Raw genomic sequence first — 12,301 nt, forward strand, 5'->3', positions numbered from 1 at the left:
ACATGCAGATGAACTAGTTAGCTACTAATGGGCTGATTATCCTATTAGTACCTAATGCAAAATGATCGCTCAAAACTGTCAGATTCTGACAAATTTTGAGCGATCATCTTTCCGTGTAAATGGACCATTAGTTGGATCACCACTTCTGCTACCTTGGGGACAGCCAGTGTTTTAGGATTGCACTTACAAATATGGAACACTTCACGAATTTGCATGTCATCCTTGTGCAGGGGCCATCGTAATCTCTGTATCATTCCAATTTTAGTATATGTGCTGCCGAAGTGAGCACTGGTATTACAGTTTTCATGCTCTCAAGTGAATGGGTCAAAACTGTAATACCAAGCACAGCCCCTACTAAAAGTACAATAATGTACGGGGCAATGTAAGAAATGAACCGGCTACAGTACATAGGAAGTGCTGTGGCCTTTTATAACCGCTGACTGGTAGGGGTGTTAAGAATAGGATATCAGTTTTACAATTCTGGATAACTCCTTTTGACACTAGATTACAGAACTGGAATTTTTGTAACTTCCTATGAATCTGGGTTAAACATTTTTATCTTGCATTGAGTTATCAGCAGTTGAGGTTAGAGGACACCAGTGAGAAAAACCTCCATACCTGTGACCTATTGACAGCTCAAAATAATCATAGGGACACATTTTGTTACAGAAAGCAATCATCTCGCTTTGTTCTCCAGCTTGCAGGCAGACTTATTCAGCATTAACTATGGAGCTCGGTTTCTTTATTTTATGTAGTTTGGATCAGGGGATATGTGAAACTGTGTGGTTCAGAAGTGCAGTACAAACATATTCAAGGTTAAGAATCTGCGGCTTCTAAACATTCTTAATTATTAATACTCAATTCCTGGGGAAAGCTGAGTGATTGGACAATATAACGATTACAGAGAGAATGGCTGGGGCCACTCCTTTTATAGCACAGGCTTCTTACAGCAGGAAAGTAATTTGGTAATATTTGACCGCAGTAATGACATAAGTGATAAGAACCCTTACGACTGAAGGATTTTCACACTTGTGTTCATAAAAATCATGTGGAAACAATTACCATAGGTAATTGCTATTAGCTTTCTCCAGCTTTTGATTTTTTTAAGCTGTATGAAATTAGTGCAAAGCTGGGATCTTTAGTTTCAATAGCTCATGTGAATCTTATGGTACTCTGAAATCCGCCTTATGTCTCATCAGATGATTTATCTGCTTTTCTGTTCCTGTACTGAGCTCTGCTTGTTCTGATTGTCTGCAATGCTTAAAGCACAAAGTTCACTAGGGAGTTAATTTGTGGAGAGCTGCAAAATCAGAATGCTTATAAAATATACTTTATGTAAAAAAAAATCAAGACCCTAGAAGAAGTTGTTGCTTTGCTGCAAAACTCGGCATGCAGTTACATCTCAGGCAGATATGTAAATGATTAGAGTTGTGGTGTGATCCATCCTTGGCCTATAAAAGTCTCTCAGAGGATATTTGTGTGTGGTGATCTCTTTTTGCACTTGTGTAGAGCTTGTTGGCCACTAGACATGTCTCTACGACACAATGAAAACAAAGGTTTGGTACAAAAGTATCATATCTGCAAGATTTCTGGGTTTTTCTTGCTGGGAACAATCACATTTTGCTCTACGACACAATTAAACAATATTTTCTTCAGTTGACAAAGTTTAAGAGGAGACGCATTATTGCAATGTGAGAAGTTAATGGTTGTGTCAACGAACTGCCCACAACCTGGTCCATTCTCACCAGACTGTTAGGAGGGGTTGGGACTGGTAGACAAGTGAAGACCTGTACACAAGGCAATCGGGCTCAGGACCCCGTCGACAGACCAAAAGTAGGAAGGATCATCCGACAAGCACCAGCAGCTCCAACAGTTTTGGGTCCATCATCCAGTCACAGGTGGCACCATCGTTACAGGTCCCTGTGTCTATCAGAACTATTTACAGGTGCTTGGCTAAAAGACATTTGGTTTCACGGTAGCTGTTTTGTGTACTGCTTTTGATACCCATCATCACTTCCGTTTGCAGTGGTGTCATGAACGAAGAAACTTGACCACTACGGAGTGGAACTGGGTTGTCTTCAGTGATAAATCCAGGTATAGTTTGGGCACTGACGATGGCAGTGTTTATGTCTGGAGACATAGGGGTGAGTACCTCAATCCTGCCTTTGCTGTGGAGTGGCAGACTAACCCCACTGCTGGTGTTCAGGGCATCCTGCAGCCACATGTGTTCCTCTAATGGCGGCTTCCAAGACACATTTTCCAGCAGGATAATGCTCAGCCACAAGGGGGTCACAGGAATGTCCCCACAACATTGTCACACTTCCATGGCCTGCCGGGTCACCAAATGTACCGCCAATAGAACATGTATAGGTCCATCTGAAATACCAACGTCGACAGCCTAGGAGTTTGCACGATGATTTAGAGGATCAGTTACAGCAAATGTGGACCAATATACCACAGGATACTATATGGCATCTGTATGCCACCTTGCCTGCCCATATCATATCTTGCATCCAAGCTAGAGGCGGTACAACAGGGTACTATAGCCTGCCTTCAAGGGATCAGTTTTCCTCAATAAATTCTCCTTTTGTTCTGATATTGTAATCACTTATTTATATCAACGTTCCAATAATACATAGAAAGTATCATTTCATTCCCCGAACTCCTTCCTCCAAGGGCTTGAATTTTTTTTCTATAAGTGTTCAAGCTGCTAATCTGGGGATACCCTTTACACTGCGGTTGCTGTGTGACCACCATGCAACCGTGATGTGGCAAGAAGCTCAGTGCAACTAAATTGCTCCTGTTGCAGCAGGGGCCCGGCTATGAGTGACAGCCGGCTCCTGCTGCTGGATCTCACGCTATCCACATGATGTAAGGGTACATCCAGTTGCGGGAAGTGCCATGCTGCTATGACGTACCCTTACGTCCTGGAGAGGGAAGGAGTTAATAACCTTTTTGTTTGTCCATTACCAGAGCTATGTGAGGGCTTATTTTTTTTTGACGGACACCTTACAGTTTTCATTTTTTTATATTCAGGAAGATAGGACTTTTTGATTATTTATATTCCAGTTTTTGGGTAGCAGAGTGAACCAAAAAACTATTTTGGCACTTACCATGCAGGATAAATAAATTAATTTTATAGTAAGGGTCATTGTGAATGTGGCATTATTTTGAGTAATAGATCATTGTCTAAAGAAAAAAAGTGCTTTTTTTTTTACTTACAATATTTTAAAACATTTTATCAGATTTTTGTTAATATCTTGTTAAAACCACTATAGGACTTACCCTGGTACATGGCAGTGCAAGGTGTCATATTTAGGCCCCAAGCTGCCATGACAACCCATGGACAATCAGCAGCAATACCAGACTGTAGCAACAGGGTGTTACAGCTGACACACACTGCAGATGGCACCAGCAAAACACCTGAACCTACTCTGTAATAGTACAGTGGGGTGTTGGAACTTCCTAATCCCCTCAATGTACTAATACAGCACAGTGTGAGAAGTAAAGTTCCTAGAGGTGTTATATAAAAGCAGAGCTGTATGCACCATTGCAAAGAGCCAGTGGGGAGGAGAGCAGAAGTGAGCCTGCAAGGGGGGAGGAGAGCATGCAGGAGACCACACTGCTAAACTCCCTCCCACCTCCATCCGCTGCCATGGGCTCCCATGCAGCGGCTGACGTATTTCAGCCCAAAAGATAGTTCCAGGACTATCTTTTGGACCCAACGTAAAAACGCCTGGCGCTATATTGGCCGGCCGGGCGCTTTTACGTCTCAGGAATACAGCCATGTGATCTGTTGCATTGGAATCCAATGCAGCAGATCGCAGCATATATCACGGCCGGCTGACATTTGCTTGTGGGAAAGAGCCCTAGGGGTTGAAATCTGTACAAAAATGTGAATGCAGTACATGTAAGTTTGCTACTTGTGAACATAGAATCATAGAATGGTAGAGTTGGAAGGGACCTCCAGGGTTATTGGGTCCAACCCCCAGCTCAGTACAGGATTTACTAAATCATCCCAGACAGATATTTGTCCAGCCTTTGTTTAAACACTTCCAACATGACCTATCAAGCTTATCTTTAGTACAAACATCTGCTCTGCAATAGTACAGTGGGGTGTTGGAACTTCCCAATCCCCATGATGTACTAATACAGCACCGTGTGAGAAGTAAAGTTCCTAGAGGCCTCAAATAAAAGTAGAGCTGTATGCACTATGGCATATATTACGGAAATGTACACACAATACTATAAGGGCGCCCACCCACTGGCGTTTGCGTTTTCCGCGGGGAAAAAACGCAGCGTTTTCGCCGCGCTTACCGCGATTTTTCCGCGCGTTTTTCGCGGCTTTTCCATTAATTTCCATTGACTTTCATGGGTGCATTAGGAGAAAAATAAGGACACATATGCAACTGACAGTTCCTATGTTAAAAACGCAAACGCAACGCAAAAAAAACGCCAGTGGACAGGAACACATGTTATCTCTATGCCTGTGCAGGAAAAACGCAAAACGCAGGTAAAAAAACGCCAGTGGGTGGGCGCCCTTAGGGTGATATGCAATAGAAAGCTAGAATGGTAGAGTTGGAAGGGACCTCCACGGCCGTCAGCTCCAACCCCCTACTCAGTGCAGGATTCACCAAATCATCCCAGACAGATATTTGTCCAGCCTTTGTTTAACCCCTTAACGACCGGGCCATAGTGTTTTTACGTCCTCCCGAAGTGGGCTTTATTCTCTGAGGACGTAAAAACATGTGTCCTGCAGAGAATAATGCCCCTCGGGCTGTGGACGTGACAGCTCCATGCTGTCGGTGTCCGCAGGTAGCTGACAGCATGGAGCTGTCATCCCGGGCTGTTCGGACTCCCCCCCAGCATTGCGATAGGCGCTATGCAATGGATAGCGCTGATCGCAAAAAAGTAAATAAAAGTGCAATAAAAGTTAAAGATTCAGCTGCTCTGATGGATCGGATCCATCGGAGCAGCTGAAATTACTCACCGAGGTCCGCCGCACGACTCCCCGCTGTCCCGATGCTTCGGGCGCCGTAGCTGTCCTTTTGCGCATGCGCGCCAGGCGGCATTACGTCAGCCGCATGCGCAGAAGGCCCGGCGGCGCGGGAGACTTAAAATCTCCTGGCTCCCGGCTCCTGTAGGTAGCCGGGAGGCAGGAGATGTCAGCAGGGCCCGCTGTGAATGGTCCCCGGTACCGCGATCGCCGTTATACAATGGATAACGGCGATCGCGGAAAAGTGAAAAAAAAGTGTAAAAAAAGAAAAGTTTCACCTCCCCTCATGGATCGGATCCATGAGGGGAGGTGAAAATACTCACCTCAGGTCCGCCGATGTCCTCCGGCCGGTGTCGGGACCCCCCGCTGGCTTCTGCGATGTGCCGATGCGGTGCGCATGCGCAGAAGCCGGCGAGCCCGGCAAATTCAAAATCTCCCTGCACCCGGCTGTCACAGATAGCCGAGTGCAGGGAGATATGACTGGGGACCGCTGTATGTGGTTTCCAGTCATATGATCACCGTTATCCATCAGATAACGGTGATCATATAAAGTTAAAAAGTAAAAAAAAAAAAAAAAAAGTTAAAAGTAAAAAAAAGTTTAAAAAGTTAAAGTTTCATCTCCCCTTATGGATCGTATCCATAAGGGGGGATGAAATTACGTACCCAAGGTCCCAGATTTGTTCCCTGGTGGGATGTTGATCCGCGGATCTTACCCCAGCTTCGGCGCATGTGCCCGTCAGCATGATGGCGGACGCATGCGCAAAAGTGAAATATTGCCCAAGAAATATAAAATCTCCCTGCTGCTGGCTACAAAAGGTAGCCAAGAGCCTGGAGATGTCACGGGGAGCCGCGGTATGCGGTTACTGGTCACGTGATCGCCGTTATCCAATGCATAATGGCGATCACGTAAAAGTTCTTTAAAAAGTGGCAGTTTCATTTCCCCTCACCGATGCGATCGGTGGGGAAAGATGAAACATCTTCTCGGAGGCTTCCGCATTTGAATCCAGATGCGATTATCCTCCATGGATCCTGCCAGCTTCTGGGTATGCGCCCGCCGGCAAAATGCCGGACACATTCGCAGGAGCCGGGAAGCCCAGGAAATTTTAAATCTCCTTGCTCCCAGTGACCAACGGTCGCTGAGTGCTTGGAGCAGTGACCGGCGGCCTCGCTGAGTGGTCCCCGGTCACGTGGTAAAGTAGCGATCTAACATTAGGCCGGTCACGCGTGACCGGAGAGGAATTACAGGTTCTGCCTGCGCTTGATCACATGCATTGGATTACACAATTCCCCCCAATTAGCGGGTCGGAATTACGTAATCCACTCGCAGAAACAGAACACAGCATGCTATATTTTACCACGAATATCTGCGACCTAGAGCCCATTGTGCTCTATGACCGCGGATATACCCGCAGTCCATATACAAACACATTGTGTACGGGCTGCGGGTACCCGGGTCATCTCTAAGCGACGGCGCGGGAAATGCAAACAAAAAACCGCCTGTGTGAGTAGGCAGTTATGCGCAGTACATTACGCAACCGTACGCAGGGTCACAGCCGGGCTCACAGCTGGAATCCGCTGCGGGCCTCCGCAAGCGGATTCCGCCTACGGCTACGTGAGCCCGGCGTTATTCAGACCGCTACCAGTAATCCGTAATTTACAAGAAGCCCCGGGAACGTTCGTCTTCCTGCAGTTCCAGGAGCAGCTTGTTGAGCGCCTTCTCTGTGAGACCGCCGCACCGCAGCAAGATTACAAAGCCTCACAGCGCCACTTTCTACACCCCATCCCCGCCGCTGAGGTTACGAAATACCCCCCAAAATACATGAGAGGAGGGGGGATACCCGGTTTTCTTGCCGCATGTGCCCAACCCAATCAGCCTCTGTAATTACCCCTGTCTTCGGACATAAAACGCAGTTTATATTATTACCTTTATCTAATATTTAGGGAATGCCAAAAAATGGGGATGGTGGGGGGGGATTATTTTTAGGAAGTCAAATTTTTTTCCGTATAAGTGGGCAATGGGGCCTGGAACTTATTCAGTTCTGCCCTGAAATCCAACGGGCATTCCCTCCATTATGGGCCTAGCCATGTGTCCTGTAAGTAGATTAGGGCCACAATGGGTATGTTTCTGAACAGGGGACAAACGGGGGTATCCATTTTGGGGTGAACGTCTTCATTCCTATGTACACTGTACAAAAAACAGTTTTTAAATTGACAAAATTGCCAAACAAATGAAAATCGTAATTTTTTCCTTTTGCTTTGCTTAGATTCATTCAAATACTTTGGGGTCAAAATATGCAGTACACCCCTAGATGAATTTGTTAAGGGGTCTAGTTTTTAAAATGGGGTCATTTGTGGGGGTGCTCTATCGTTTTGGACGCTCAATGGCTCTACAAGTGGGCAATGGGGCCTGGAATTTATTCCGTTGTACCCTGAAATCCAACGGGTGCTCCTTCCATTATAGGCCTAGCTATGTTTCCTTTAAGTAGATTAGGGCCACAATGGGTATGTTTCTGAACACGGGACAAACAGGGGTATCCATTTTGGGGTGAACGTCTTCATTCCTATGTACACTTTCCAAAAAAAACAGTTTTTAAATTGCCAAAAAAATGAAAATCATAATTTTTTCCTTCTGCTTGGCTTAGATTCATTCAAAAACTGTGAAGTCAAAAAAGTCATCATACCCCTAGATAAATTCGTTAGGGGGTCTACTTTTCAAAATAGGGTCACTTATGGGGGTTCTCCATCGTTTTGGTTACTCAATGGTTCTGCAAGTGGGCAATGGGGACTAAATCTCCTTCAAGCAAAATTTCTGTTCCGAAAGCCACCGGTTGCTCCTTTCATTTTGGGCCCCATTGTGCATATAGACGTAATACTAGGGCCACAATGGGTAAGTTTCTGAGCACAGGACAAACGGGGGTATCCATTTTGGGGTAAACGTCTTCATTCATATATGTGCGGTACAAAAAAAACAGTTTTTAAATTGACACAATTGCCAAAAAAATGAAAATCGTATTTTTTTTCCTTCTGCTTGGCTTAGATTCATTCAAAAACTGTGAAGTCAAAAAAGTCATCATACCCCTAGATAAATTCGTTAGGGGGTCTACTTTTCAAAATAGGGTCACTTGTGGGGGTTCTCCATCGTTTTGGTCACTCAATGGCTCTGCAAGTGGGTAATGGGGACTAAATCTCCTTCAAGCGAAATTTCTGTTCCGAAAGCCACCGGTTGCTCCTTTCATTTTGGGCCCCATTGTGCATATAGACGTAATACTAGGGCCACAATGGGTATGTTTCTGAGCACAGGACAAACAGGGGTATCCATTTTGGGGTGCAAGTCTTCATTCATATATGTGCGGTACAAAAAAAACTGCTTTTGAAATGACAGAATTACCAAAAAAATGACAATCGTATTTTTTTTCCTTTGGCTTGGCTTAGATTCATTCAAAAATTGTGAAGTCAAAAAAGTCATCGTACCCCTAGATAAATTCGTTAAGGGGTCTACTTTTCAAAATGGGGTAACTTGTGGGCGTTCTCCATCGTTTTGGTAACTCAATGGCTCTACAAGTGGGCAATGGGGCCTAAATCTCCTTCAAGCAAAATTTCTGTTCCGAAAGCCACCGGTTGCTCCTTTCATTTTGGGCCCCATTGTGCATCCAGACATATGATTAGGGCCACAATGGGTATGTTTCTGTGCACTGGACAAACAGGGGTATCCATTCTGGGGTGCAAATCGTAATTTTCATGTGTACTATAGAAAAAAGTCCTGTCTTTAAAATGACATATTTGCAAAAATATGAAATTTTTGTTTTTCTCTTCTAAATTGCATTGACTCCTGAAAAAAAACTGTGGGGTTAAAATACTCATGACACCCCTCAGTGAATATGTTAAAGGGTGTAGTTTTTAAAATGGGGTCACTTGTGGGGGTATCTATCATTTTGACTCCTATGAGCCTTTCCAATCTTGGATTGGTGTAGGAAAACAAAGTGTTCCTCAAAATGCTGAAAAGTAATGTTACATTTGTACGTCTCCTAAATGGTTAAAAAAAAACGAAAGTTTTTCTAATGTGCGCCCAAAATAAAGTAAACGGATGGAAATATAAATCTTAGCAAAAATTTCTATATTATTTTTGCACATATTTGAGATATTGCAGTTGGAAATGTGAAAAAATGACGATTTTTTCCCAATTTTGGCGCTTTTAATAAATAAACACAAATTCTATCGGTCTTTTTTTTCCACCTAAATGAAGTACAATATGTGGCGAAAAAACAATGTCAGAATCGCTTGGATATGCAAAACCTTTCTGGTCTTTTTCCATGCTAAAGTGACACGTGTCAGATTTGCAAAATTTGGCCTGGTCATTAAGGCGCAAACAGGCTTGGTCACTAAGGGGTTAAGCACTTCCAACATGACCTATCAAGCTTATCTTTAGTACAAACACCATACGGTACTACCGTGTTTCTCCGAAAATAAGGCACCCCCGAAAATAAGACACATTAAGAAATTTGCAGAAATCGCTAATATAAGGCACACCCCGATAATAAGGCATACTAAAGTGTGCAGGCAAGTCGAGAGGCCTGTCCCCTGCTGCCATCCCCATTGTCTCCTACCTCCTCCTGTGCTGTACGAGTGTGCTGTTGTGAGCTCCCCTTGCTGGCTGGAAAACTCCATACTGTCGTTCTGTTGCTGCTGTACACGTCTGCTGTGATGAGCTCCCCCTGGTGGCCGGAAGCTGCAATACCATCGCTGCTTACAAGAGGAACTTCTGTCTGCAGACAGGTACGTTACTTAAATTACAGCCCTTATTTTTTTTTTTATGGCTCTGTGTGTGTCAGGCAACCATATGTGTGATTCTTAAGGCTGGGTTCTCACAGAGTGTATTTCCAGCCTTAGGGGGTGAGCATTACAGTCTCCAGACAGTGTGTGGGAGCCAGGTACTTTACAGCTTTTATTTTTTGTGGCCCTGTATGTGAGTCAGGCAAATTTTCTGTGCCAGAAGTTGATGACATGACTGTCATTAAGTAATTTTTGCTTTGTTTTCACAGTTTGTCTAGCTATATTGGTTTGTGGTGACAACTATGGTTCTGTGCAGTATATACGGTAATAAATGTTAATTTTTTTGGTTAAATTTGGGAATTCTTCTTCATTGAAAAATAAGGCACCCCCTGAAAATAAGACATAGCGCATAGTTGGGAGCAAAAATTAATATAAGATGCGTCTTATTTTCGGGGAAACAGGGTATTAGATGTGCCAATTCTTGTTCGAATGAGTAAGTGACGTCACCGCTAACTCATTGGCACTCGTGCAACCTGTTTAGACAGGCAAATGCATAGTTGGCTTATTCAAACGAGGATCGTTGAGCAGTCCCTGTATAAGCGAATAGAGGGACTGAATGATTGCTGTTTCAGGCTGGATTCACACGAACGTATATCGGCTCGGTTTTCACGCCGAGCCGATATACGTCGTCTTTCTCTGCAGGGGGGAAAGCCTGGAAGAGCCAGGAGCAGTGCTCTGAGCTCCCGCCCCCTCTCTGCCCCTTTGCAATGAGGAGAGGCGGGGCTTATTCTCAGAACTTAGCCCCGTCCCGCCTACTTTCATTGCAAATAGTGCAGAGGGGCGGAGAGGAGGCAGAGAGGGGGCGGGAGCTCAGTTCCTGCTCCTGGCTCTTCCATCCTACCCCCCCCTGCAGATGAGGACACCGTATATCGGCTCAGCGTGAAAACCGAGCCGATATACGTTCGTGTGAATCCAGCCTCAAGCGTACAATAAGTGAACAAGCCAATGATGATTTTTATGCCTTCAGAAAATGAACAACAAAAGAAAAGTGAACAATTATCATTCGTGGTTCAGTCGTTGTGTTTACAAAAAGTAACAAATAAATGAACAGGTCCGATTACCATTCACATTATTATCCTTTGTGGTGAGTATTTTCACATCCTGCTCATCACACAAATTGAATTGCTGGTGCACAAACGATTCCATGAAGCTTCTAACATCATCATCTGCTTCAGTAATTGCTGATACAATGTTAAAAATTGCAAGTGTGGCACAGCTTTGTGAGAAGTGATGACATTTACCTCCCGATAATAAAAACATGCTGTTTATTCAATACAGCTACAACAAATATTGATGATATTTTTCTAACAATGCTGATATGTAATTACATAAATGCTAACCAGTGCACCTGGGGTAGAAATATTTGCATGTGCTTGCTAGAAAGTTTCTTTTTAAACATCTCTATTGAGTTTAGGTAACGGAACTGTGGAGGCCAGGTCATCTGACACAACACTCTATAACTTTCCTTTATTGTTAAGCAGCTCCTACACAACCTGGAGGTGTCATTGCCCTGTGGAAAATAAAATGATAGTCCAGCTAATGTCCCATTTAGATGGGACAACAGTCGTCTAAATGACTGAGCAAGTGCTGATGTAACTGTTAGTGCTCGTGCAGAGCATTTGGACAGGCAGACTTCACCGCGGGATCTCAATGGCTTCTCAATGACAAGCCAGCGATCCAGCGATGTTTTTATGTTAACTGAAAGTCAGCCCTAATGAATAATGAATGACTAGTAAACAATTTTTTTGCATTTACGCTGGACGATTATTACTCAAATTTGTTAGTTTGAACAAATTTTGAGAGATTATCGTTCCATGTAAATGGCCCTTAACTGCAAACCAAATGGAATGTGTAGACCAAAAGTCAGTGCACAATGCTGTGGTTGTCATGCCTTTGTTCTTTAGCCCAAGTAGGTCTCTTCCTCTTGTCTCGTTCAGTAGTGGTTTTCATGCCTACTCCCAATCATTGTTAAGACTTGTTAGAAAGTCACATTGATTTTTAAGGAATGCAGCCACCCAATAGGTGGCGCAGCAGAGGTATTTTTCCATCTTCCTTATTTGCATAAATTACCCAGAGGAGCTAGCATGGCCTTATAAGTCTCCTTACTCACCTTCTAGTTGTCTCCACACCCCTATTGGGTGCACTCCTTTGGGAGAGACTAGACCATCCCCTGACCCACTCGCCCCCTAAGTGTCTCCACACACTTTTTGGGTGCTCACCTTAAGGAAACACGACATTCCTCCTGACCCACTACAGAAAAACCCTAACACCAGACACCATTGTCCTTCAGTATCCCTCAGCTATCCCTTATGGACCTTCTACACTGGACGACAATCGGCTAAACGAATGCACAAGCACTCATGTCACCGCTAAGATAGTTAGTGCTCGTGCAGAGCGTTTAGACCAGTGTTTCTCAACTCCCGTCCTCGTGGACCCCAACAGGTCATGTTTTCAGGATATCCTATAGTAATAACA

The 12,301-nt window shown here is 44.2% G+C and overlaps 1 protein-coding gene and 1 non-coding gene across 2 annotated transcripts in view; one reads left to right on the forward strand and one right to left on the reverse strand.

Moving 5' to 3' along the window:
- BVES (blood vessel epicardial substance) overlaps window positions 1–12,301 on the forward strand; it is a 179,486-nt gene that overhangs the window by 69,176 nt on the left and 98,009 nt on the right. The gene's annotated exons all lie outside the window — the stretch shown is intronic.
- Window positions 186–289, reverse strand: LOC136594090 (U6 spliceosomal RNA). Its single transcript, XR_010788495.1, has one exon. It is a non-coding gene; the product is annotated as a U6 spliceosomal RNA (small nuclear RNA).

The sequence above is a fragment of the Eleutherodactylus coqui genome, chromosome 1 (assembly GCF_035609145.1).
Source record: "Eleutherodactylus coqui strain aEleCoq1 chromosome 1, aEleCoq1.hap1, whole genome shotgun sequence".
NCBI lineage: Eukaryota > Metazoa > Chordata > Amphibia > Anura > Eleutherodactylidae > Eleutherodactylus > Eleutherodactylus coqui.